Consider the following 25945-nt stretch of genomic DNA (forward strand, 5'->3'; position numbering starts at 1 on the left):
CTGACAAGCGGTACCCCAGGAATTCCACCTCCTTGGTATGAAACTGACACTTCTCCAGTTTCACCCACAGTCTGTTGGCTTGCAGCCTGCTCAACACTTCTCTGACGTCTCTCACATGTTGCTCCTCATTCTCCGAATACACCAACACGTCATCTAAGAAGGCCACGCAATTCTTGTAGAGCAAAGGCCCCAGTACATGGTTCATAAAGGCTTGAAAACACGCGGAGCCTGCTTGTAATCCAAAAGGCATAACGAGATATTCAAATGCCCCCAAAGGGGTGAACATGGTGGTCTTCCATTCATCCCCTTTCCTTATACGTATCAGGTTGTACGCCCCCCTTAGGTCCAGCTTTGTAAAAATCTTTCCTTTTCGCACCCTGGTCAAAATATCATCAATCCTGGGCATAGGAAAAGCCACCGGCTCTGTCACTGCATTTAGGGCCCGAAAGTCACATACCAGCCTCGGCTTGTCCGTGTTTTTTTTATCCACAAAAAACACTGGGCTACCCCCCGCTGCCTTGGACTCTCTGATGAAGCCTCTCTTCAGGTTCTTGTCAATGAACGCTCGCAACTCCTGCATCTCCCTGTCTGACATGGCATACAACCTGCCTACAGGAAGCTGTGCTCCAGGGAGTAAATTGATCTGGCAATCAAAGGGCCTATGCGGGGGTAGTTGGTCAGCTTCCTTCTCGCTGAACACGTCGCTGAGATCAGCATACTGTGATGGCACCTTCCCCTTCTCCATCACTTCCGTCCCTGCTAAGGTGGCTTGGGCCCCTGCTGACCCCTTTTCCCCCCTGCAGTGTTCTAAGCAATGTGCGGAACCGAAGGAAACCACTCTTTGATGCCAGCCCACCAGCGGATCATGTAGGGCTAGCCAGCTCATTCCCAAAATAATGGGAGCGCCTCCCAAGGTGGCCACATTAAACGCTATCAGTTCTGTGTGCCTTGCCACCCTCATTATCATTGGGATGGTCTGCAAGCTGACGCCTCCTCCCAACAGTTCCCTGCCATCGATCGTGGTCACCTGCAGGGGGTTGCTTAAGGGGATAGTCTGTATCTGGTGTTCAGCAGCAAACTCCTTGCTCATGAAATTGCAGGAGCTGCCTGAGTCCAACAGCGCCTTTATTTTTAGGGGGTGTCCATTTTGCAACTCTAGCGACACTTCAATCACTAGAGCAGGTCGAGGAGCTTCTGGCACTGGCACTTGGGGAAGGGGCACTTTCACTGCTCTTTGGCCTGGCTGCAGTGCCCTGCTGGCAACCAGGCGTTGGCTTTTACCTGCTCCGTTTCTCCCTGCTCTTCCCCCTCAACAGTTCCCACCATCCCTTGCCATTCCTTCCTCTGGGGGCAGACTCTGGCAAAGTGGCCTGGCTGTTGGCAGAGATAGCATTTCCGGGCTCCCTTTCCCTCCTTCTTCGCCCCCTCACTGGGCTTTGAAACTGCGCGCGCGCGGGCTGTTCCGATTTCCATCGGCTCTGCCGGCGGGAAAGCTGGCTCAGGAATGTCTGGAATGCGTAACTCCTTCCAACGTTCCCCTCTCCCTTCCCGCCTCTCCAAGGCTCTTGCCTCCTGGCGCGCTCCAATGGTCAGCGCAGATTTGGTCAGCTGATCCATAGACACCGCCCTGGGGCTCCTGGCCAGCTCGTCTTTCACAGCTGAAGAAAGACCTTCTTCAAATAGCATCTGAATGGGTGCTGCCGATAAATCCCACCCCAATCTGTGAATCAGCATGGTAAATTCAGTCCAGTACTCACGGACAGATCTGCTTCCCTGCTTGCAAGCCATTAGCTGTCTGCGCACCACCCCTTCCTCAATATCGCTGGAAAACATGATATCCATTGCACGAAAGAATTTCATAGTGTCCTTCAGGATATCGTTGTGCGTTGCCATCAGGGGTCGAACCCAATCTCGCGCCCCCTTCTCAAGATGCCCAATTACGAAAGCAACTCGGGATTCCTCATCAGGGAACTCATCAAACTGCACATTCAGGGCATATTGCATTTCAGTCCTAAAGGCATGGTAATCCTTGGGGTCCCCCCCAAACTTCTGCACTAATCCTGGTACCTTTCTGGGGAACTGAGTGGTTCTCCCCTTCTTGTCTGCATCTTGAGCCCTCCTCTCCTCGAGCCTCGCCGTCTGCAGCGCAAGTTGGACCTCCAATGCTCGGTATCTGTCTTCCAAGCTTGGACCAGCTCCACCCCCTGCGGCTCCGGCTCCTGCTGGGTCGCTCATGATGCTTTCTCCTGCACAGGCAGCGTACAGAGACTGTCGGACTGCTATCAGGGGATGATTAGCTGCTTGTGCTTAAAATAGTGCCCCTTCAGAGTTTGTGCGACCCCACAAACCTCTGTGTGTGACAGAGCTCCTCAGACATGTCTGCTCTAGTCACTTGTAGAGTCCGACAGTGGCTGTCTGCGGAAGCGCTTCCAGCAAAGAAGTTCCTTAACGGAAACGCGTCTCCTGGACTCACGACGTGACAGCTTCCGGCGAAGCATAGGTCTCCCTGCAGTTGCTTCTGACACCTCCCCGCTATTTTCGCTCGAAGTGTCTCTCACCCCTTTCTCTCCCCTGCTGCTTCCTGCCTGGGCTGCTGCGTCTCTCTCAGCATTACTGAGATCCTCCTCCAGAGACCCCGCGCTCCCCCTGCTGGTCCCTGCTTTGGCTGTTGACTCTCTCCCAGTCTCTGGGAGCCCTACCACTTCCCTTTCCTCCGATGTCAGTTCCCTGACAGAGTGTAATGAAGAATTTAACACCACATTAAGTGCTGTGTGGAACCACAGTGATAGACCTGCTTTTAGCTGATTGCAAAGCTGCTGTTAATAGTAAAAAACTCCAAAGGGTCCTTATAATGTCATGGGGAGCCAGTGTAAGCATCATTTGCTGCATCTTGTGAGAATGTCCGAGTTTGTTATATGTAAGAGAGAGGGCACGGGGAAGAAAGTTGCAATCAATTAAAGGAAATTAGAGGAAGGTCTAAAGAGTGCAGCAAAAGAGCTCTTTGATTAAATTCAACATGATAAGGACATAGGAACATAAGAACAGCCTTCTGTATCAGGCCAGTGGCCCATCTAGTTCAGGATTCTGTTCACACAATGGCCAAACAGAGGCCAGCAGAAAACAATTGTGCTCTTCCAACTTCTCCATCTGCACAAGCATTCCAGCTTGCCAGAAGGAACAACCTCCCCTCTCCTCCCCCATGTGCTGGAGGGATCTCCTGACTCCTCCCCAAGCCAATTTCAGAGGGCATACTGTAGGAGGAAAGCAGGGAAGCTCTATCCCTTAAGTGAATCCTCACTCTTATTTTTAAATATTCGGAATGAAATAGATTTTAGGGCTCCTGGAGCCCCAGCATCATTCTAACCTTGTGTTGATTGTAATTTTGTCTTCTGCTTTAGTTCATATTCAACATTTCTATTTAGGAATGGTGACACGGTGAGGTGAAAGCACCCCAATAATGCAACTGTGCCTTTTATTGCCAAAAATGCAGGTGATGGTGATGCATACGATGTGACCTCTTCCACATGCTAGAGGTTTGTTTTTTCTTTTCTTTTCTTTTCTTTTCTTTCTTTTTTTCTCCTTTTTTTTCTTTTTTTTGAATCAGCATGATGTCACCAGAGGGCCAGGAACACAATGCCACCCAATTATGGCTTCTCATTCACTCTGCATTTATATTGCTCAGGTAACTATGAATGCATAATATGCCAGCCAGTGAAGATTCGCTCCCTCTAGGGTAGCTCCCCTGCAAAGTGCAAAACTCCTTGCACTGTCCATAAATAAACACTCTGGAAGGAATTCTCTCTCTGAATAAATGAGTGCAGGAGGGGTGACCAGTTAAGGCTGCCAGGAAAAACGACTGCAAATATAGAAATGAAATAAGAACCAGGGTCATGATTAAACAGCAGAGAAGTGACACAAGAGTTAAGAGTCCTCCTTTGTTTATCTCAGTGCTGGTCCGGGGTCACCCTTCAGCCAGTAACACATTCTGGCAGTCAAAAATTAAAATAAAATAAATCCCCAACAACTTCAGAGCACTGTGGGCAGTGAAGCTTTTGCCCGGAGCAGGCAGATAATAAAACCAGTCCATTAAGCTCCTATTAGCCTAAAAGATGAGAACCCCCATCTGTGCTAATGAGCAGGCTTTTGCCAGGCCCAAGCAGCAGGAGGCCTCCTCTAGGCAGCTCTTGCCAACCAGCTTTGCTGGCTGGTGGGAAATTAGTTTAGAGGATGCAGTCACTGACTTAAAATGGGGGGGAGGGCTCAATGCATCAGCTGCCCATACAAAGACTCCAAGAAAGGATGCCAAGCAGAGACCTGAGGACCAACTTTTCACATTCGTCAAGAAGCTAAATTGGAACAGGAAACTCAGGCTGCAGTTTGTCAAGGTGTAAACCCCATAAATACCACTGTGTTCATACTTCCTTTGGAAGGAATGGAAGGATAGAATTCTAATAAACAAAGATGCATACAGTATAAGGTTGTGATCACAATATGATTCTCTTGAAGCACTGCTCAAGTTTTTAGGGGGTTAACCAGGCTAGGATAGCTCGGATAGCAAGCTTGTTGGTTTTTGAATGTCTGATGTAGATTTTTTCAATTTCGTTGTTCTGTGTGGGACAATGACAATAAAGATTATCGTATCGTATTGTTTTTGTTTCCTGCTCTAGGGAGACAGAGCCATTGGACAGAGACAGCAATGGATAAATTAACTTGAACCTATTGGATACTTGAGTCATTCCTTCCTTTGGTGAGCATCCATTCACACAATGTCTCCACCCATTATTGTTTACTACATGTGGCTCCAAGATTTGTAACAAAGGACTGCTGGATGGATGGATAGCCCTCTGCCAGGTACACTTTAGGCATTGCAGGGGGCTCGACTAGATAACCCTTGTGGTATCTTCCAAGCTACAATTCTATGATTGTATGGCTGCTTCGGTTTTTCTTTTCAGTGAAACTACTTCTGCAAATGCTATATACGCGTATAATCACACAGCTGTGAACATGTGTAAATTGCTGTACTCTCCCAAGTCATGCTTACAGTGGTACCTCGGGTTAAGAACTTAATTTGTTCTGGAGGTCTGTTCTTAACCTGAAACTGTTTTTAACCTGAAGTACCACTTTAGCTAATGGGGCCTCCCGCTGCCGCCATGCTGCCACCGCGCAATTTCTGTTCTCATTCTGAAGCAAAGTTCTTAACCCGAGGTACTATTTCTGGGTTAGCGGAGTCTGTAACCTGAAGCGTCTGTAACCTGAAGCATCTGTAACCCAAGGTACCACTGTATTATTATTTCAAGCAAGTGTATACTGCATATTCCTGCAGCAATTTACATACTTGTGAGATCACCCTACAGGGTCATTTGAAAGGTTCTGATGGTTTTGTGACCATCATGTTTTCAAGCAATTAAGCGTTTTTAGCCTCCTGAAGCAGTGGAAATGCCTAGTCTGAATCCATCTATTGTTTCCCTGTTTTTACTGTAACTTTAGCTACCCACTGTTTGAAAGAATATATAGAGATTACTTTTCAACATACATTCCACACACAATATGCAATAAAACTCTCCTCACCACTTGGCAGGATGATAAAAGCAACTGGCTCACCCACATTCACTGTGGTTATATTCAAGCTGTGGTAAGTTACAACGTGGTCACCTGGAATTCAATATTATTCCAGATTCTGCTACTACAATACATGATGGAAATAATATGCAAGCAGTGCATTCTGAGCACAGAATGGGTCTCTTGATGCAAAAAAAAACTTAATTCAGTTGGGAGCTGGGTATAGAAAGTAATACTCTTCCCTAAAGTTGTGTGTGTGTGTGTGTGTGTGTGTGTGTATACACCCATGATATAGAACTTACTTTTTGTTCTAATTTCTAAGAATGAGCATAATTCTCTCATCTTGATGTGCAGTCCATGTGTGCTTTCTCTCAGCTTTCATGCGGACATGATCTACCTCATAGGATAGATACGACATGAAGCAAAATGCAGTTTTACTTTGCTAAGAGTTTTGCAAAAAAAATAGTTGCTAGATTTGGTTGAGTAGAATGGCTATGGGATCTGAACTTTAAATCGGAAAGTCTCAGGTCTGAATCTTGCTTCTACCTTGATTCACAAGGTGACCTTAAGCAAGCTACACATTCTGTGACTCAGTCCTGTCATCTGCAGTGCGGGGAATAATACTACTGATTAAACTTTTATAGCAGGGGTCGGAAACCTTAGGCCCAGGGACCAAATGTGGCCATCTGGGATTCTCTGTCTAGCCCTCAGGTCTCTTCCCAGGCCACACCTCTCAGTGTTCCTGCTCCATGCCCTCCTTGAGTGCTTTTGCCTAGTGGGAAGTGTCCTTAAACTGAGAAAATGCCTTTTGTTTGCTGGGATAGAGAGATATTTTTGCACAGCTGGAATGTAGCCTCTTCTGCAAAGGGAAAAGTCACACCTGTTGCTCCACCTACTTTTGCCTCTGGCCCCATCCAGCACTTGCATGTGGTCCCTAGAATTGATCATAAGTCAATGCAGCTGAAAAACATACCCCGGCCCTGCTTTACAGCAGTGTTGAAAAGCTTACAGCTTGATAATACACGTGAAGCATACTGAAACCTGAAAACACCACTCAACCAATGAGAAGATTTACAAGCTGATTCCAGCCAGGATATTCCATTCCCCTCTACACTCTTCAATTTACCATCCCCTTCTCTATCCAATCATAAACCAGCATTCCACAGTTACTATGTTCAGTCCTCTTTGAGTTTTTTCTTTTGGGAACGGGGAGGGTTTCTCCCCTAATTCTCCCCTACAATGTTGGGGTCCCCCCCAAATCCTGATGATAGCTTCTTCTTGTGCAGGAATGGTGCTGTTTTGGTTATATATGAGTTCACTGAATAAATATGATTCTTATGGGTTACGTTATTCACAAACCTTTGGCCAGGAAATCATCCTAGATCCAGACACTCAGGACCTTCTGTCTTTCCAAGTGTGGGGAATAACAATTTGCTTCTTTGAGTTGCTTAGACTGACAGCACAGTAGAGAACACCAGGCAGACTCCTCTTGAGGGACATAAAGATGTTCAGAGTGAAGGAGCCCATCTGACCCCATCACTGTCACTGCCGTGGTGCATTTCAACTGTCTACAAGTTCCGTGAAGAAATACCTGTGCATGTAGGAAAAAAAAGTATACGGTCTTAATTCTGGATGTAGAGTGAGATGAGGGTTTTTTCCTGTTTTGATTATTTGGTGCATTGCATCAAATTGCTGCATAGCTCTGTGACGAGTCTTCAAGAAATGAGTGATTCTTGCACTCACATACCTTGCACAACAAGCTCCTCTAATGCAATCAAAGTGTTACAGCTATTGTTATGCCTTATTAATGCTAATTGAGTCTAGTGAAAGAACAGAGTAAGTATTTCGCAGAATGATCTTTATGTTTATATTTCAGAGGTTCTTGTGGCTACTTTATTACAGCAAGCCTTTTACCAGTGTTTGTTCCCTGGCTTTATTTTTGAAAACTATGAGATTTTTCAGGCAGGAGAAAGGAAGAAATCCTGCTCACCTGCAATTTAAAAAGTAGGCCACCTTTTGAACATGATCCAAATAATATCAGTGCCTTCTGTGCTTCATGATACCCATGGCCTATATGTAAGAGTCATGAATGCATTTTCATTTAAATGAGCACTGATCTGTTGTTCCGAGCTTGGCTTTCCTCTTGTTCTAGGTTGTGATCCCATCATGAAGGCATCTGTGCTCATTATGAGCATGCAACTTGTTTCTGAATTTCATTAAGTTGACAAATGGGTATTAGCAAGGCATTTGCGTCAGCTTGAGCTGTGATAATTTATCCAATTGGGCAGTTGCAGTTTTGAATCTGAAAACGATCTCATGAGGATTATGAGTCATTTTCATCTCCCTATAGTAGGGAACCACAGACGATGTACAGCAGCTCTGTTAGTTTAGGAAATCTAGAGTGTGTTGAATTTTGTTGTTCTTTTAAATGGAACATAGGGATAGAACACTTCATGATCCTGAACGCATTCATCCTCTTAACACTGAGGAGGGGGGAGGGATTGTGGCATTGGCCTCATATTAGACAAGCTGAGAGTTGTTTTAAACTGGGACTCTAGAGCGTGAGCCTAACTAAGACTGCCAGGTCTGTTGGCCCACCTTGTCAACCTTTATGTAGAAGCCTAAGTATACTTGCCGATCGGAAGGTCAGCGGTTCGAATCCCCACGATGGTGGTGAGCTCCCATTGCTCTGTCCCAGCTTCTGTCAACCTAGCAGTTCGAAAACACACCAGTGCAAGCACATAAATAGGGACCACTGCGGCAGGAAGATAAATAGCATTTCTGTGTGCTCTGGCACTCGTCACAGTGTCCTGTTGTGCCAGAAGCAGTTTAGTCATGCTGGCCACATGAGCCGGAAAGCTGTCTGTGGACAAATGGCAGCTCCCTTGGCTTGTAGTGAGATGAGCGCCACACCCCATAGTCACCTCTGACTGAACTTAACTGTCCAGGGGTCCTTTACCTGTGTGTTGTTGTTTTTTTACTGGCACCTCATCTTTGATTAATATAAATACATGCATTCCTAAGGGAGGGGGCATTCAACACCCTGGACTACAGCTGCGGACAACTGACTATCTGACACACATTCACTACTTTCCTGCTTAAGGATTATGCTAGATGAGGAATTGAATACTGCACCTGAGATGTTCCATTTCACTAGTAAAACTTTCTTCTCCCCTACCCCACTTTTAAATATTCCCTTGCCTTTATTGTTCATCTGTTGTTATTGTTTTTATAAAAACGAACAAACTCATTTCACAATTTGCAATTTCATATCACTAACATGCAAATTAAAGGGAATATTCCCTCTAACAGCAAAAGTTTATCGTACATTTGATCTGGTTACAGGTAGTCACAAACTTTGACTCTGCAATAAATTGGACCGACTTTTGCACCTTGCTGCAAAAACCTGTCGCTCAAGCAGAACAGAAGAGAATGGGGGTCACTGTGCTGGGCCCCTATTTAGAAATGGACAATGTGATCTCCACGACTGTTAGGTATTGAAGAGATAAGAGTGCCATGAGTCATTGGTCACAATAAAAGAGCAGAGTGCTGAGTGGGGAAAGATGCAGATGATAGATAGTAGGGGAAAGCTTTATTTTAGTTTTAAATGCAGGCTCACACTCATGTCTGCCCTGGGAGAGAGCATAAACTCTGTGCTACACCAGTATTAAGCCCTTTAGAGGGATTTGGAAGGCACACTGGCCTTGCACATGACCCTTTCTAAAGCAGGAGAAATTATCTGTGATGCTTCAGTGGTAGAGTATCAAGTATACTTTTTAGAAACTGAAGCTATATTTATGCAGAAGTGAGGCTGTTTATTCGATACACACCACCAGTAGGGTTTATTTATATTTACACTCTGCCTTTCTATAAACAATGACCAACAATAAAACCCAGAATAAAAATTGTGCTGGAAGAACAAGCCTAACAAGGGGCCCAGAAGGACAGTGGTGGTGGATCCCCTGCTGCTGGCTTGCCCCGGCCATGGTGGTTTTTGCTACAACTGTTCCAGGCCACTGAAGTTGACAGGCCTGAAGACTGGGCCCCGTAAAGCAGGGGTGAGGAACATTTTTCAGTCTGAGGGCCACATTCTGCTCCAGGAAACTTTCAGGGGTCAAATGTAAGCCACAGGCAAGGCCAGAAGCAAAAGTGAGCAGAGAGCGATAAATGTGAATTTTATGTTTGTGCAGTAGTAGGCTAGCCTCTTCACATACTCCTCACCTCCATCAATGCAAGCAAAAGGCATTATCAGATGCAATCATGCCTAGCAAAGCTCTTGGGAGGAGAGCAGAGCAGGGCTGGTGAGAGGTGTGGCATGGGAGGTTGTGTGGCATGGGAGGAGTCCCAAGGGCAACACAGAGTCCTGGATAGCTGCATCTAGCCCTCAGGTCTAAGATGCCCCCATCCCCATTCTGAAGGGGGATCCCATGGGCTTTGCATTCAGCAGATCCAAAACTGTCAACCATTCTGCTGCCACCCACCATTCTCTTTTTTTGGTGACTACTGTCTGCAGCTGTTGGTGGGACAACCATTGGTGGTAGCTTATTGCCCACTTAGGTGAAAATGGAGCCTCAATGGTGGAATCCCATGGCAAAGAGGAGCCTATGCTGAATCCTACCCATCCCCTTTGTCTTGAACACTATGTGTGTGTGTGTGTGTGTGTGTGTGTGTGGATTGCACTTTAATTCACAAAACAGAGTTAGAATTTTTAAAACATCTAAAAATTAGATAGCTGTTCTTGTGCCTTAGATATTTTTTCAGACCTCCTCCCTCAAGGGAATACTTTACCCAATAATTTGTCTGCCAGAAAACTCCTGTGTGCCTTGGTCTCTGGTGGGGCCCAATCTGGGATGCCCTCTCTGCTTGCATTGGGCACCAGAAGGTCCTGTTGAACTTCTTTATCATGCCCACCTACCCCAAACAGACTGAGATTGTGTGCTGGAACATGCCCAGCAATCTCCTGCCACTGTACTTTGCCAAGTAAGATTGCTAAGGGGATAAAAGCTGTCTTTCAGATATCCATGGGCACCATAGCCCACTTTCCCTGAGCCTTGAGGAGACACCTTTGCTACCTGGCTCTGATGGCCAGTCCACAGACACCTTGGGGTATCAAGAGAGATCTCCAGAAGTGGAAATATTGCCCAGAAGGAGCCAATGGCTGCAGAAGGCACTGACCCTTCAACTGGCTAGGTAGCAACACTCAGAGGATGGGGGTAGGCTAATGACTGCCCAGTCCTCCTATAAAACTCATCCAGTTGTTCCAGAACGTTGCTGAGAAAATGTGGGTGTCTGACCTCAGCCGCAAGTTGTTCTTTTATTGTTTGGTAAGTTGCTTTGGTTGTTATCGACAGAAATGTGGAGTATAAATACAGTAAACAAAGCAGAAGCCCGTGAGACCTACAGAAGTCTGGGTAGGGTTGATCAGGATGAACTACATGTCTGTCTAGCTCAGACTTCTGAGTGAGTAGTTCATACATCTGAGTGAGCAGCTTAGACCCCTCTTTTGCAAGCGGCTGGCAGACTCACAGGTCTGTGGAGGTGGTTGGATATGTCTTGTTCCTTTACCTGCAGGGCTGATCCAGCATAAGCATATTTGATGACAACAGAGGAGGAGGAATGTGTGGTACTAGGTCCATAAACCACCCTGCTATTTACACCAGTGCCTCTGGTGGCAGTGAGCATAAACAAATGTAGTGGTGCACTCTGCTACTCTTAGCCTGAGCTGCTGAATGGTGGCCATCTTGAAAGTGTCCTTTCCTCAGTGTTTCAGAGAGCGGGATGACTCTTCTAAGAACTTGAGCAGGCAGAAGAAGAAAGGCCTACAAGTGTCTCAACAGATGGTGTTGCTGAAAGGCATTACTTGGCATTAGTGCTGTCTTCCAACAGAAGATAATCTTCAGTCAATTCATTGTATAGCTTCTAACCATTTAATACATCATCTGCATATATTTGCATATGAATGAAAAACAGAGTCTTGACAGAAAAAGTGTTTTGTTGGTTTTTAGATGATGCATAATTTTTGCTACACCTGCCACCATCTTAGAGGGATTGTCCCATGTTGGAAGAGAAGGAAAGAGGCTTCTTCCGAAATAGCACCTGCCACACTCACTTTTTCCAAGTACTTCTTTATAAAAACCATTTATCTCTTTTTAAAAAGTGCTGCTGTCTAATTAATCAGGTGCTCCTTTTTAATAATCCAGTAGGGTTTTCAGCTGATAAATCCAACCAGTAGAGTGGCTAAATGTTGCAGCCCCGCTGGCCCCTAGCACAATGTGGGCTTCTAAGATGTGGCACTAGCTATGCTGGCTGGGACTGACAGGAGTTGGGCGTCTAACAGCTTCCAGAAGGCTACAGGTCTGTTCCCCATCCCACATATTGAAGCTTCAGAGGCTAACTCAAAGGGACCAGCACTTTGAATTGGGCCTAGAAGATGGAACAAGTCACTCTTAGTCCCAGTGCAGGTTGATTATGCTAATTCTCTAAATTAGTGAAGTTAAACTGACACAGAATTGCAAATTCAAGCAGGCAAGTTCCTGTCTTAATCCAGGATGATCAGCTGACCCATGCAAAAACCATGGGGAAAGCAGCTTTGAGAGCCTAGTGTGGAAAGACAGGGTGTGCATTTATATAATAAGCAATAAGAATTAATAAATGACCTTAGCCTTGTACAAAACAAGAAAGTCTTTGGGACTCCTTTACTTGGAATAGGAGAGTCAAAGTCTCTTTTAAATTTTAATCTGCCCAGCCAATCATAGCCCCTTGGACTATCTCAGAAGCAAAAGGGAATATCTCAAAATGAGCTAATATACAATCCATAAAACAGGGAGCTGAAAGGCAATGAGTTGTAGCTTCTGTTTCAATTGCACTGTGCCGGGGAGAGCACCATTTTTGTTGTTATTGTAATTACAATTACTTAATTGAGCACCATTTGCAAGTGATGTGCTGAGCTAGTTTTTGCTGAGCTCTGAAATCAAAGGAGCTATTTTAATCTACACCAGCCTAGGATCTGGTCCATATCTCTGACAGGTGGGCAGTGATGATATGTGACCTAGTCATTAATGCTACACAAACCAATATGATCTTCTAGAGAGGAAATTAGTCAAGAAATAGCTACACACATCACAGTACTGGACCAGAGAGCTGCTGTAAAAAGTCCCAAGGAGCTCCCTTACCACGGAGTCTACCTTCATTCGGTGTCCATTTATTCCTATCCTTCCCAAAGCAAGACAATCCTCTGCATGAGGTTCCTGATACTTTGGTTAAGAGCTGAGAGAGAGAGAGAGAGAGAGAGAGAGAGAGAGAGAGAGAGAGAGACCTTGACTCTAGCAGCCTGAACTGTGTCCTCCTGCATCTCAGTTGCATGTAAAGCAATTCCCATCAGCCCCGAGCTAGCACGGCCAATGATGAGGGATGATGAAAATGGTAACCCAGCCACCTACATCTGGAGGGCTAAAGGTTTCCCACTCCCAATGAAAGGTAACCACTGTCTGCTTCAGGCCACAGTCCTAAGCATGCAAAACAAGTCCTATTGAAATTAATGGCAGTTAATTATAGTAAACCTGGTTGGAATGTCAATGTATCCTAATTTCCCCATTGAAATCAGTTATGTTCACTAATATACTACAGTGTCATGAAGGACAGTGACTGGCAAAGTATTGCTCTTTTTCTATGTTCTGGCAAACTCTCATTGATTTCAATTCATCAGCATTTAGGATCTGCAAGGCACAAACCATGTGTGATTCAGTTTTGTCCTCTTGCAAGGTCTGCTGCAGGGAAGCATAAATTCATCTCTTGGAGTATCCCAAGAGTCCTTTGTCTAGTCTAGTCTAACCTTGACTATCTCTAGAAATGGAGGCAGCTGAATAGTCCTTGTTATGTCCCCTTGGTAACTGATTATGTTGCTGTGCCTGCAGATAAATGTCCTCTCTCTCTTTTGGCTTTAAAGTAAAACTCATGTGAGGCATAAAACATTTCAGCTATTTACACTAGTTTGAGACATTTTTAATGTCCCCCCTCCCCCTTTTTCCCCCTAGAGGGAAATTAAAGGACTTTGGCTGAAAGGTATTTTTATTTTATTTTTAAGTTGTAAGGAACAATGGGCTTTTATCATGCAACATATTTTAATAAGGTGAAAACCCACCAAATACTTGTGTGCAATACCTCCTTGCCATAGACTGAGCTGCTGTGATGTCACAGAATGTCCATAGACCTCTCTAGCGTGGCCAAAGGCCCAGTAACCAGTGTAAATAGTGCATATTCTTTGACCCCAGAGGCAGAAAAGAGTTTCATGAAGTTTTGGAAGCTGGGTAAGAAGAGAAACCAGGAACTGGGAGACCAATGATGGCAGGACTAGCAGGCAGGGTAACTGAATGAAGTGGAATGAGCTGAAGAGAATTAAGAATGCCCAGGGGTGAGAGGCAAGGACCTCAATGGAAGCAGACAAGAAGTTGAGGAAAGGAAACAAGAGAACCAAGGGAAACTCGCATACCTTCCACGTAGACATGTGTTGTTCTCAGCGGAGTAGACATGGAAATGTTCTGAGGAATCATGGGAAATGTAGGTGAGGAAGACAAAGTTGTAAGGTCTCAGTCTGCATCTGTTTTGGATTTTTAAAAACCTTAACTGTTTTTATATGCAGAATTGTTTTAAAGTGTTCGTATTGTTTTCATATGTAGAATTGTTTTACAGATGAAACTGTTTCTAAGTGCTTTTACATTTTCCTTTTTTATGGCTGTAACAGTTTTCTTTATTTTATAACTGGTTTTTTATATTTTTATTTTTGGTAATCATTACTAGGATCTTATGTTAAAGGGTGGGTAAGTAATCTAAATAAATAAAAAGGATAACTTAATGCATCAAAGTGGACATCATTCCATTAACATTTAAATGCATTTGATGTTTCAGGCCCGTAAACACGTTTGTGTGTGTGTAAATCTTGTTCTCAGAGAAAGATTCTTTCTGATTGCCATATGAAGCTTTCAGATGTAGAAAGGCAGAAGAGAAATTGTTTGGTTAATAGCTCCCAACGACTGAAATGCACAACCATGGGGTTGTTGTGGTTGTAAAGCTGGTGTGTGTGTGTTTGTGATACGATACGATAAGATATCTTTATTGTCATTGTCCCTTGCGGAACAATGAAATTGAAAAACTACATAAAACTACATAAAACTACCACAAAACTAAATAAAACATTAAAAAACCCCTAAAAATTCTAAAACCCCATTTTAAACACATATATGCTAACTTGAGCTACTTGGGAAAATGGTAATGGAATAAATAAGTCATACGGTAAATTATGGACAGTCTTGGGTCAGTGTTACAGTTCTAGTAATCCCATCGTTCTTAATGGATTCTTGGAAAATGCTGATTTGTCGCAGGACCTAAGTAAGGGCATAATCTTTGGAGTCTCTCACTGTGCCATTTGAGAATTAAAAGCATCTATTCACTATGCACACAGAAATGGTTTTATCTGGCAATAAAAACTTTTTATGGGCTTCTTAGTAAATTTGTACTGATTTCCAGCAGCAATATCTTCTATAGTGTTTGAGGAAAACCAAGCACTGCACAAACCATCACATATAGGCAGATTTGGTGCCTGGCCTTCAGGTGGTCTTCCTCGCAATCTCGTATGTCAATAACTCAAAAATTGGTGAAATAGAGTGGCCTGCTTATATGAATACAACTTGCTCTTTGAACTTGCTCTGCACCCTTGTCAATGCATGATGAACAATGGGTGATCAGTATGATTACTAAAATTCCTGCTGCAGACCATAGCTGGAAAGTATTCATGCCTCAATTGGTGCTGCTGATTTGACTAGAAGGGACATTTCATTAGGTGACATTCAGTGATCTTCTTGAGTATGCAACAAGCTATCTACTGCATTGCTCCATAATATCTACAATTAGGGATGAAATTTTCTGATAATTTTGACATTGAACTCATTTGCATGTTTGTTTTTCCTTATTCTTGATCTCAATGAGAAGTGAGTTTTTTAAGGTCTCCATTTAAAATATTATATGCACATATAGTATTATATGCATATACACTCCAGCACAAAAAGAGATAAACAAAAGTGCATATAAATGTGTAAAATGCTTATAAAAAAGGTTGTAGAAATATAGTACCACATGGGCCTTGTCTCTTTTGTTGTGAGATATATATACCGGTGTGTGTGTGTGTGTGTGTGTATATATATATATATATATATATATATATATATATATATAGGTAAAGGTAAAGGTACCCCTGCCCGTAACGGGCCAGTCTTGCCAGACTCTAGGGTTGTGCGCCCATCTCACTCAAGAGGCCGGGGGCCAGCGCTGTCCGAAGACACTTCCGGGTCACGTGGCCAGCGTGACATCGCTGCTCTGGCGAACCAGAGCTGCACACGGAAACGCCGTTTACCTTCCCGCTTGTAAGCGGTCCCTATTTATCTACTTGCACCCGGGGGTGCTTTCGAACTGCTAGGTTGGCAGGCGCTGGGACCGAACGACGGGAGCGCACCCCGCCGCAGGGATTCGAACCGCCGACCTTTCGATCGGCAAGCCCTAGGCGCTGAGGCTTTAACCCACAGCGCCACCTGCGTCCATATATATATATATATATATATATTTGCTTTCGTAGATTTTCACGGGTACAGGAATGCAGGTTTTGGTGTCTTCGGGTGTCTTCCCGTGTAAGAGTCGGGGTGTCTGTGCGACGTTTCGACGAGGTCTCACTCGTCATCTTCAGGCTGGTGCTTTCGGCTTCTTGTTACTGGAACAGAGTAGAATCTGGTGTTTGAGTTCCTATAAATACTGTTGAGGGGTGTGGTGTATAGCCTCCAACGTTCTGGGCAGAGAGGAAGTTCCTAGATTAGTGTGCCTTTTCTTCTTTTGTTCCTTAATTACTTGGGGGATATCTTGAGTGATTTCATGAGTGATATTCTGAATATCACTGGGTGGGTCATTAAGTGTAGATTAGTTGCTAAAGCTTTTGTGTCTTGACCTCTTGAGCTTGTGAAGAGTTTTTCTGAGAAGATGGCTGTGCTGCATTTAGTTGTGCTCTGGCTTGGCTTCGTGTATAGGGGCGAGCTGTGGTTTTGTGCCTTGTGCCAGCCAGATCTGTGTAGGGATTGCAGGGGGGTGCAGCATCCGGAGGTGCCACTATAGTTTGGCTACTGGATGGAGTCTGTAATATGTCTGTGGAGAGGGTCTGGGTTTGGGTCTGGTGTGGTTGATTGGTGACGGCGTTCTGTGTGCCTCTGGTTCTGGTGTCGGTTTTTGTGGGGAGGGCTAATTTCCAGATGTCTGGCAGGCGGGACGTGTCGTCACGCTTGTTCATGTTGTGAGGGTGTTTCTCTATCTCGATGGCTTCCATGATTATTCTCTTGTGGTGATGTTCCATGTTAAAGAGCAATTTGGAATCTGCAAAATTAATTTCGTGTCCTGTTTCTTTCATGTGTTGGAAAAGAGAGGAAGTTTTTTCTTCTTTTTTGACGGCATTCTTGTGTTCTGCGATACGTGCATTTATTCGTCTGTTTGTTTGTCCAATGTACGTGGCTGGGCAGACTTTGCAGGGTATTTCATAGACCCCTTGGTTTTCCAGCTGGATTTTGTCTTTTGGGTTTCTGAGGATATTGGCTATTTTTTGGTTGGTGCAGAAGGCTGTTTTGATATTGTGTTTATGGAGGATTTTGCTGATTTTGTCTGTAGTGCCCTTGATATAAGGAAGGAGGGCCATGCCATTGTTTTCTTCTGTGTCTTGGTTTTTGGGGGGTGTTTCTTTTTGGATTAGCTTCGTAACCCTGTTTTTCTGGTATCCATTGGCGATTAACACATTTGAGAGATTCTGTAACTCAGTTGTCAAGTGGTCTTTGTCAGCCAGGCGTTTGGTTCTGGAGATGAGAGTCTTGGCTACGGAGTTTATTTGTGCAGGGTGGTGGTGTGATTGTGCATGTAAGTAGCGGTTGGTGTGTGTTTTTTTCCGGTAGATAGTGTGTCCTAGGGAGCCATCAGGTTTTTTGTAGATTAGGACGTCAAGAAAGGGCAGTTGGTTGTTGTCTTCTATTTCCATAGTGAATTGTATTTTGGGGTGTAGGCTGTTGAGATGTGTGAGGAAGCTATCTAGTTTTTCTTTCCCGTGTGGCCAAATTACAAAGGTGTCGTCAACATATCTGAGCCAAAGTTTGGGTTTGTGTTCTGACTTGTCTAAAGCATTGGTTTCAAAGTGTTCCATGTACAAATTTGCGATGACCGGTGAGAGGGGTGATCCCATAGGTGCTCCTTCTATCTGTTTGTATCTTTGTCCATTGTGGATGAAGTACGTGTTGGTTAGGCAGTGGTTGGTCAGGTCCAGGATGTATTTGGGGGGGTTGTATTTGTTTTGAATGGCTGTCAAGGCTTCATTAATGGGCACTTGAGTGAAGAGAGATACAACATCGAAGCTCACAAGTAGGTCATCGGGATGTAGGTATTGCTTCTTTATTGTTTCAATGAACTGGAAGGAGTTAGTAACGTGTGAAGCGATGGATTCTGCATAGGGCTGAAGTTGCTTAGCGAGAAATTTTGCGAGATTTTGTAGAGGTGAGCCTATGGAGCTGACTATTGGTCTGAGTGGTGTTCCTTCTTTGTGTATCTTGGGGAGACCGTAGAGTTTGGGGCATCTGGAAGATTTTTCTCTGGGGATGATTCTTAGCTGGATTTCTTCACTGATAGGAGAGGCTTTTATATTGGATTTGGTGTTTTTTTTCCAGATAGGTGGTGGGATCTGTTTTTATAGGTTGGTAGGTAGGGTCTTGGAGTAGATTTGATAGTTTTGCTTGGTAGTCCGATGTGTTCATCACAACAGTGGCGTTGCCTTTGTCTGCTGGGAGAATGATTATGTTGTTGTCTTTCCTCAGGTTGGTGAGTGCTTTCTGTTCTTCTTTGTGTAAATTGCTTCTGGGTGGTTTGCTGGAGCAGAGGATGTTGGTGACTTCAAGTCTGATTTTATTGGCTTCATCTGGGTCGATTTTGGTCAGGCTAGCTTCGACTCCGCATATGATGTTTTCCGTGGGGATGCGTCTCGGGGCGACTGCAAAGTTGAAACCTTTGGAGAGTACTTTGGTTTCAGTTGGGGTGAGGATCCTGTCTGATATGTTATGTACTGTTTGTTTCATGGGTTGTTGTGGAGGGTGGCTGGGTTTCTGGCGTTTCTCTAGTTTGTAGAGTTTGTTGGTGTGTCTGTCTGTCTTATGTGAGGTCTCAGTTTCAGCTCTCCAGACGGCTAGTTGTTTGCATTTGTCCCAGAGTGCAGGGTGGATTTTGTTACATAGTTTGAGGTGAAGAGTGAGCAGCTCTTTGTTGGTTTGGTTTAGTAGGTATCTTTTCTTATGTATTTCGTTTCTGATTAGGGATAGTTCAGTTCGTTTCAGGATCCTTTCGGTAGCTGGGGTTTTAGAGTGGAATTTAAGTTGGAAGCATGTGGGAGTTAAGTTGTTGTCTCGGCAGTTGCGTAGGAACAGGAGATCACATAAGATGGTGGCTCTTCGGATTTCTAGTTTCTCGTAGGTTCTTGTCAGCTGGAAGGTTTCCTCCCCGTAGAGGTGAGATATTTGCTTTCGTAGATTTTCACGGGTACAGGAATGCAGGTTTTGGTGTCTTCGGGTGTCTTCCCGTGTAAGAGTCGGGGTGTCTGTGCGACGTTTCGACGAGGTCTCACTCGTCATCTTCAGGCTGGTGCTTTCGGCTTCTTGTTACTGGAACAGAGCAGAATCTGGTGTTTGAGTTCCTATAAATACTGTTGAGGGGTGTGGTGTATAGCCTCCAACGTTCTGGGCAGAGAGGAAGTTCCTAGATTAGTGTGCCTTTTCTTCTTTTGTTCCTTAATTACTTGGGGGATATCTTGAGTGATTTCATGAGTGATATTCTGAATATCACTGGGTGGGTCATTAAGTGTAGATTAGTTGCTAAAGCTTTTGTGTCTTGACCTCTTGAGCTTGTGAAGAGTTTTTCTGAGAAGATGGCTGTGCTGCATTTAGTTGTGCTCTGGCTTGGCTTCGTGTATAGGGGCGAGCTGTGGTTTTGTGCCTTGTGCCAGCCAGATCTGTGTAGGGATTGCAGGGGGGTGCAGCATCCGGAGGTGCCACTATAGTTTGGCTACTGGATGGAGTCTGTAATATGTCTGTGGAGAGGGTCTGGGTTTGGGTCTGGTGTGGTTGATTGGTGACGGCGTTCTGTGTGCCTCTGGTTCTGGTGTCGGTTTTTGTGGGGAGGGCTAATTTCCAGATGTCTGGCAGGCGGGACGTGTCGTCACGCTTGTTCATGTTGTGAGGGTGTTTCTCTATCTCGATGGCTTCCATGATTATTCTCTTGTGGTGATGTTCCATGTTAAAGAGCAATTTGGAATCTGCAAAATTAATTTCGTGTCCTGTTTCTTTCATGTGTTGGAAAAGAGAGGAAGTTTTTTCTTCTTTTTTGACGGCATTCTTGTGTTCTGCGATACGTGCATTTATTCGTCTGTTTGTTTGTCCAATGTACGTGGCTGGGCAGACTTTGCAGGGTATTTCATAGACCCCTTGGTTTTCCAGCTGGATTTTGTCTTTTGGGTTTCTGAGGATATTGGCTATTTTTTGGTTGGTGCAGAAGGCTGTTTTGATATTGTGTTTATGGAGGATTTTGCTGATTTTGTCTGTAGTGCCCTTGATATAAGGAAGGAGGGCCATGCCATTGTTTTCTTCTGTGTCTTGGTTTTTGGGGGGTGTTTCTTTTTGGATTAGCTTCGTAACCCTGTTTTTCTGGTATCCATTGGCGATTAACACATTTGAGAGATTCTGTAACTCAGTTGTCAAGTGGTCTTTGTCAGCCAGGCGTTTGGTTCTGGAGATGAGAGTCTTGGCTACGGAGTTTATTTGTGCAGGGTGGTGGTGTGATTGTGCATGTAAGTAGCGGTTGGTGTGTGTTTTTTTCCGGTAGATAGTGTGTCCTAGGGAGCCATCAGGTTTTTTGTAGATTAGGACGTCAAGAAGGAGTTACTAACTCCTTCCAGTTCATTGAAACAATAAAGAAGCAATACCTACATCCCGATGACCTACTTGTGAGCTTCGATGTTGTATCTCTCTTCACTCAAGTGCCCATTAATGAAGCCTTGACAGCCATTCAAAACAAATACAACCCCCCCAAATACATCCTGGACCTGACCAACCACTGCCTAACCAACACGTACTTCATCCACAATGGACAAAGATACAAACAGATAGAAGGAGCACCTATGGGATCACCCCTCTCACCGGTCATCGCAAATTTGTACATGGAACACTTTGAAACCAATGCTTTAGACAAGTCAGAACACAAACCCAAACTTTGGCTCAGATATGTTGACGACACCTTTGTAATTTGGCCACACGGGAAAGAAAAACTAGATAGCTTCCTCACACATCTCAACAGCCTACACCCCAAAATACAATTCACTATGGAAATAGAAGACAACAACCAACTGCCCTTTCTTGACGTCCTAATCTACAAAAAACCTGATGGCTCCCTAGGACACACTATCTACCGGAAAAAAACACACACCAACCGCTACTTACATGCACAATCACACCACCACCCTGCACAAATAAACTCCGTAGCCAAGACTCTCATCTCCAGAACCAAACGCCTGGCTGACAAAGACCACTTGACAACTGAGTTACAGAATCTCTCAAATGTGTTAATCGCCAATGGATACCAGAAAAACAGGGTTACGAAGCTAATCCAAAAAGAAACACCCCCCAAAAACCAAGACACAGAAGAAAACAATGGCATGGCCCTCCTTCCTTATATCAAGGGCACTACAGACAAAATCAGCAAAATCCTCCATAAACACAATATCAAAACAGCCTTCTGCACCAACCAAAAAATAGCCAATATCCTCAGAAACCCAAAAGACAAAATCCAGCTGGAAAACCAAGGGGTCTATGAAATACCCTGCAAAGTCTGCCCAGCCACGTACATTGGACAAACAAACAGACGAATAAATGCACGTATCGCAGAACACAAGAATGCCGTCAAAAAAGAAGAAAAAACTTCCTCTCTTTTCCAACACATGAAAGAAACAGGACACGAAATTAATTTTGCAGATTCCAAATTGCTCTTTAACATGGAACATCACCACAAGAGAATAATCATGGAAGCCATCGAGATAGAGAAACACCCTCACAACATGAACAAGCGTGACGACACGTCCCGCCTGCCAGACATCTGGAAATTAGCCCTCCCCACAAAAACCGACACCAGAACCAGAGGCACACAGAACGCCGTCACCAATCAACCACACCAGACCCAAACCCAGACCCTCTCCACAGACATATTACAGACTCCATCCAGTAGCCAAACTATAGTGGCACCTCCGGATGCTGCACCCCCCTGCAATCCCTACACAGATCTGGCTGGCACAAGGCACAAAACCACAGCTCGCCCCTATACACGAAGCCAAGCCAGAGCACAACTAAATGCAGCACAGCCATCTTCTCAGAAAAACTCTTCACAAGCTCAAGAGGTCAAGACACAAAAGCTTTAGCAACTAATCTACACTTAATGACCCACCCAGTGATATTCAGAATATCACTCATGAAATCACTCAAGATATCCCCCAAGTAATTAAGGAACAAAAGAAGAAAAGGCACACTAATCTAGGAACTTCCTCTCTGCCCAGAACGTTGGAGGCTATACACCACACCCCTCAACAGTATTTATAGGAACTCAAACACCAGATTCTGCTCTGTTCCAGTAACAAGAAGCCGAAAGCACCAGCCTGAAGATGACGAGTGAGACCTCGTCGAAACGTCGCACAGACACCCCGACTCTTACACGGGAAGACACCCGAAGACACCAAAACCTGCATATATATATATATATATATATATATATATATATATAGTTGGACTTAAAAACAAAACAACCAATAATGTATGAGCAACTTGCTGGAATAGCGCAGGTAAAGCTTGATTGGGTCAGAACTGGCAGATTCCATGTATAAATTAATTTTAAATGGAATCCTCTTTCATCACCATTGAAAATGGGAAAAATCTTTATCTCCTGGAGACACACAATGAAGTGAAGAGTCATTTTGCTGAACTACCGGTACTTCAACTCTGTTTCTACTTATATTATTTATTACTCTTTCCAGGAAGCAAAATGTGGCATATGTGAAAGAAGGGGAGGGGTGGGTGCCAGTATGCTTGAGCAGCTGCTGGGATATGTGCCCCTGGGTCACCTGCCATTTAAATTACCCATAATGCTTCTGATATAATGCCATTCCAGGCCAATGTTGAACATTAAAATGGTAGCCCCACTGGAGCTATGTGAGAAGCACTGTGGGTAATTTGATTTTTTTTAAAATTGACCTTTCAATTGTTGTAACCTGTCCTGGGAGCTGAAGGTGAAGGGCGGGTAATATATCGAATAAATAACAAGAGCAATAGTAATGAAAATGGTGGGTTGCTCACAGCTGCCTTGCACTGATTACAGGGCTACTTGTTGCTTGCTGCCATCACCAGCTGATAAACTGCCTGAGGGGGCACTAATGTTGGAGAGAGCCTACCAGGACGAACTTTGCAAGATTGACCTTCAAATCCAAAGCCAACACTGAAGGAGGGAAAACGGAAGGTAAAACCATCAAGGGTCAGAGCATATTTAATTCTCTTGATATTCACGCAGATTACTCTTATTTTATATTCTGTGAAACATTGAGCAAGATGCATAGTTTCTCATCTGTTCCCTCAGCTATTTATTTATTTTTAATTCAAGGGTTTCCAACAACTGCAGTGTCTTTTTCCATGATCAAGGAAGTTTTACAGTCCTGCAGCAACATTTGAATAACTTTATGGCCATTTGTCATCTACCACAGGACATGTCTTTAACTAGTTTTATGAGTTTTGCAATAAAAGCTTTTCATGACAACACAATGAATACTTACGGCAACGAGAGATGTTAAAGAGCATGTTCTAAAGTGAAGACGCAGTCCACCAACAGGGATTTCATGGTCAACTGTAGATGTTCAAGGGCCAAAAAGACCGTGAAGAAACTAAAGCTGCATTTTATATAGTAGGAGACAGGCTAACTGTTTAATCCGGAAATAATTCAAAATGAGCTAGCCTTGCACTAGAAACAAAGCAAGCGACATCCATATAATTTGGTTTCCTTGTACATTGCACCAGTCGTGCTCTTCATTGTGCTGTTAACAGTTAACCACACATTTTTCTATTCTGATAAGGAGAAAAAAGTTATCTACTTAATTGCTTGCTCTCTGCTTTGGCATGGTTTGTTCCTCTGTTATCCAAGCCATCGCAAATGATCCTTACTCCAAAAAACTTTAATCCACAGTGCTGTTTACATTTGTATAATGTGGTCCTAAACAAAATTCTTGGTGTGAGGTCTGGAAGTGGCAAGGGCTAAGAGAAGCATATGTTGCTCTTTCTAAAGATCCATATTCACAAAGACAGTTGGAGGAATTCTAAGGAAGTGTTTGAATACTTGGTTAGGATGAATATCCTCTTTGGAATCCTACCTACTGCCGGCATAAATTCCACCAAGGGCTTAACAACAGGACTTACAACGGTATCCTAGGTTGCTGGCATATAGGTGACCCATGTCTTATTGCTGATTTCATGTAAAGCACTACATTTTGCTATGCCTGATGTGAATTCTTTAGAGAAGATGATGAAGAAGAAGAGTTTGGATTTGATATCCCGCTTTATCACTACCCGAAGGAGTCTCAAAGTGGCTAACATTCTCCTTTCCCTTCCTCCCCCACAACAAACACTCTGTGAGGTGAGTGGGGCTGAGAGACTTGAGAGAAGTGTGACTGGCCCAAGGTCACCCAGCAGCTGCATGTGGAGGAGCGGAGATGCGAACCCAGTTCCCCAGATTACGAATCTACCGCTCTTAACCACTACACCACACTGGCTCTCTCTATTGTGCACACATCTACTGTGCATCATCCTAATACTTTTCATGTCCTTCTCTTTGTTTCAGTGTATAGATGGGCACTATATTGGTGTCATCACTGAAGCAGGATTCATTTGCCAGTCCAGTCAGCTTCTATACAGTGGTACCTTAGGTTAAGTACTTAATTTGTTCCAGAGGTCCGTACTTAACCTGAAACTGTTCTTAACCTGAAGCACCACTTTACATAATGGGGCCTCCTGCCGTCGCCGTGCCTCCGGAGCATGATTTCTGTTCTCATTCTGAAGCAAAGTTCTTAACCTGAAGCACTATTTCTGGGTTAGCGGAGTCTGTAACCTGAAGCGTATGTAACCTGAGGTACCACTGTATGTGGAATGCAGTGGGATGAGAAGTATGTAAACCACAGCCAGCAAAACGTCAACCCTGATTTCCCTTCAAAGACACAGGACTCACTTTTTAATTTTATTTTAGAGTGATTTTTAACCAGAAGAGTTTTGGAAGTTGTGCGCAAATGTGTGAAAAACAAATACAACAGCCTTCCTTTTGTTTATTGAGGGCTAAAACATTGTTAGCACTAAGGCTACCATTCTAAGCACACATGGAGTAACTTTCATTGAACGTCATAAAGGACTGAACAATAAGTGACCTGTGTCACATGCTTAAATGAGTGTGCTTAACCTGGCTTTCGTTTTGGAGAGGAAGTGGCTATGGGCCCCAAGTCTAGAACATGCTTCTCTTCTGGTTCAGCACTCTACAGAACCAGTTTTCTGTTGAAATTCACCCCTATCTGGCTGCAATTAAACATGTATGAAAACTGCTCTGCACAAGTGATGATTAATCGGTTGTTTTATTTCTATGCTGCCTTACCAAAGTTAAAACCATGCTATCAGCTTACAACATGAAAAAATTGCATAACCACAAACATAAAGAATGTAGTTATAAAAAATAAACAAAACATCAAAAAGTGCACAACCAAACTGAATGTTTCCCACATAAATCATAAGATACAAAATATACAAAAAATTACATCAACAATAGTCCCTTGCAGCAAAACTCCCTAAACAAGGATTCCAGCCCAAGATTCTGTTCAGTAGCCTCAGATTTTGTAGCTGGAGTCAGTCAGGGCCCCACCCTCCCAAGCCAGGTAGAAAAAGGTCTGCAAAGCAGGGAGCAGGTCTTCCAGGACTCTCAGCCAAGATGGACTCTGGCTGTGTAATGATTAGGTTATTTTATATGAAACTTTATACTAAATGTATACTTCACATGACTTTTTAACGTGTGCATACTAAAAGTACTTATTGGGGCAATTAAAATTATTTATTAAAAATAAATAAGTGTACATTGACAGATACTGTCTGCATCAAAAAAATTGTCTGTATAATGCATGTGTCAGACATTTCCAATGAGAAACACAAGTCTCATGGTTACAGGTTATATTTCTCCATGTACATTGGCCTGATCACATTTATCTGTCCGTTGC

The 25945-nt window shown here is 43.9% G+C and overlaps 1 long non-coding RNA gene across 2 annotated transcripts in view; it reads left to right on the top strand.

The window, feature by feature from the left end:
• Positions 1 to 25288, top strand: part of LOC309535439 — a 43053-nt gene extending 17765 nt beyond the window's left edge. Inside the window, exons 2-4 of one of the 2 annotated variants that reach the window (XR_014221256.1) lie at positions 4668 to 4747; positions 23029 to 23181; positions 24542 to 25288. This is a non-coding gene — a long non-coding RNA (uncharacterized lncRNA). Of the gene's footprint in view, positions 1 to 4667; positions 4748 to 23028 lie in introns of both variants that reach the window. The other variant, XR_014221255.1, reaches the window with a different exon arrangement.
• Positions 25289 to 25945: the final 657 nt, after the last annotated feature.

The sequence above is a fragment of the Podarcis vaucheri genome (genome assembly GCF_965113315.1).
Source record: "Podarcis vaucheri genome assembly, chromosome: 6".
Classification (NCBI taxonomy): domain Eukaryota; kingdom Metazoa; phylum Chordata; class Lepidosauria; order Squamata; family Lacertidae; genus Podarcis; species Podarcis vaucheri.